The 2,461-nt window shown below is 34.9% G+C and overlaps 1 long non-coding RNA gene across 1 annotated transcript; it reads left to right on the top strand.

The window, feature by feature from the left end:
- The first annotated feature begins 6 nt into the window (after window positions 1-6).
- LOC109588497 (uncharacterized) lies at window positions 7-351 on the top strand. The gene is made up of 2 exons (XR_002188197.1): window positions 7-145; window positions 227-351. It is a non-coding gene; the product is annotated as an uncharacterized LOC109588497 (long non-coding RNA).
- The last annotated feature ends 2,110 nt before the right edge of the window (window positions 352-2,461 follow it).

The following is a 2,461-nucleotide window of genomic DNA, read 5'->3' on the forward strand; positions in this document are numbered from 1 at the left end:
GTTAATATACCAGACAATGTCACTGAGAGATATTCTCATTGTCTCTCAGTTTGGAGTGTGACTCCAACCACTAACTGGATAATTGTGTTTGGAGGAAAGAGGAACTTTTCAACAATCATAAGTGATCCAGCAGTTATTGAACTCAGTGAGTACATGTACATGTAGATTTGCTTATTTACTAACTCAAATAATTGATTATAATAATAATTATTGTGTTACTGTATAGGATATACTAGTAATAATGATTGGTCTACTAGTATAATACCTCTGGACCAGTATCAAGAGAAACTACAAGAAAGGAGAAGAGAATGGGAAGCATCTCAACCTGTTCAACCTGAGGATAGAAGAGAATCTCACTGAACGTTGTCTGCTACAGACAAACAGCATCTACCAATATCTGTAGAATAATTATTATTTCAATTACCTATTAGTTTTAATTTTTCATTGAGTATTAAAATTTTATTAATGTCACACCTTGATTGTCTGACGTCATAGAAGGGCATTACCTGTACCTCCAAACAAAAAAAATGGCAGCCAAAGCACCAGGTCAGTATTTTGTTTATACTTGATTATGACTCGTGTGTTGTTACTATTAGTGTATCATTCAGTTACTGTTACCTCTTGTTATCTATAGACTATCAACCAGTGGAGAGGTACAGACACTCCACTGTACGGGTAGGAGACTACCTGTACATGTGGGGTGGGGTCCAGCCTGATCTCCCTGCAGTACATAATAATGAAAAGAAGAAATCAATGTGTTCTCTGATGGAGGTGTGTCACCTAAGGACTGGTAGGTGGGAGCAGAAACCCACCACTGGTAACCCTCCACTGGGTGCTGGGGGCTATGCAGCTGCTGCCATTGGAAGGGAAATATTTTATTTTGGAGGCCATTGTAATCATGATAATTGTTGTCATAATAGTTTATACAGGTAAATATGATAGTCACTGATAAATATTATGTATCATTTTATACAGTTTTAATGTTGATACCTTTAATTGGAAGGAACTCTCTTCTACTACATCTCATCATGGTCCTATGATGAAGGCCTACTGTGACATGATAGCAATAAAAATGAACGGTGAGGACTGTCTTGTAGTAATTGGAGGAGTTGGACCATCTTCTAATAATAAACCCAAACAACCTGGTGCCCAGTACAGTAAATATCTTTCTATTCTTCAAAAATGCAATGAGATCCATTTCTATAAACTCTCAACAGGTCAGAGCACATACAGTTTATATTAATATAATGAAGTATTGTTATTTGGTGGTTCTCCACTCAGACTGGTTGCATTGAGAATTGCTTGCTTGTTTGTTCATGGTTGTCACTCCTAATTATTTGATAATATGATCAAAGAAATATCATCTAGTAGTGCTGGGCGATAGTGCTACTATCATATCACGATTGATAGTTCTTAAAATTTTAACGATAGTGATACTATCACGATATTAACAATTATTTTAATATATTTATTTAATGTAACAAAATAGGCAAAAGGATGAAAGGTAGATGAATATTTGAGGTTTTCAGCTAGAAGAACATTTTCTGGATGTAGACAAGCTTTTTTTCAGTACCTACATTCCCAGCAGTACTATAAATACACATTCAGAGGGAGCAGATGCCGCCGGTATACATAAATATTTCCTAGCTAATAATAGATAACAAAAGAAATTTGTGTTCCACCATGCCAAAGGATTATATATCTAGTAGCTAATAGGCTCTAATATCTTGAAATTTCTGCATGAGCCTTTTGGAGATTATTCAAGCACTCAGAAATTTTACCGTCAACAGCAGGAAAACTAAAATACTTCCATGCAACACTAGTAGCACCAGGTAAAGGCAATATTTCTGTTTCTTTTTGGAGCAGTACCGCTACTAATGATAACATCTTCCATTTTCACAGCTAAACTAACTCATTAAAGTAACCACGTGTTTGATAATGCGCATGCGTACATGTACCACATGTCAATTGTGATAGTGTTGATTCAACTATCACGATAGTGATAGTAGATTACTATCGCGACCATCGCATATATCGATACTATCGCCCAGCACTATATCATCTAGTTTGCTCCACCCAATGCATTCCATTCACACTAATTATTATTATTGATATTTTTAGGACAATGGATATCACCGACTGTCACTGGAGACAGACCACCTCCTATTGATCGCTTTACTTTAACATCAATTAATAATTCCAGTGCTATATTATTTGGAGGTGACACTGGTAATGGAGTCAGTAACAATGTATATATTCTTAATTTTACTGATACATCAGTGGTGAGTGTATTATTAGTATAATTACTAGAGTTGTACCGATACGGGTTTTTCTAAATATTCCGATAAACCGATTTTCATAAAATTAATCAGCCGATATTTTAACCGATACCGATATAAATTCAATTTTTTAAATATTTTTTTAAATAAAAAAAAATCATCATTAACACTCATTACATCAA

The sequence above is a fragment of the Amphimedon queenslandica genome, unplaced genomic scaffold (assembly GCF_000090795.2).
Source record: "Amphimedon queenslandica unplaced genomic scaffold, v1.1 AMPQUscaffold_12058, whole genome shotgun sequence".
NCBI lineage: Eukaryota > Metazoa > Porifera > Demospongiae > Haplosclerida > Niphatidae > Amphimedon > Amphimedon queenslandica.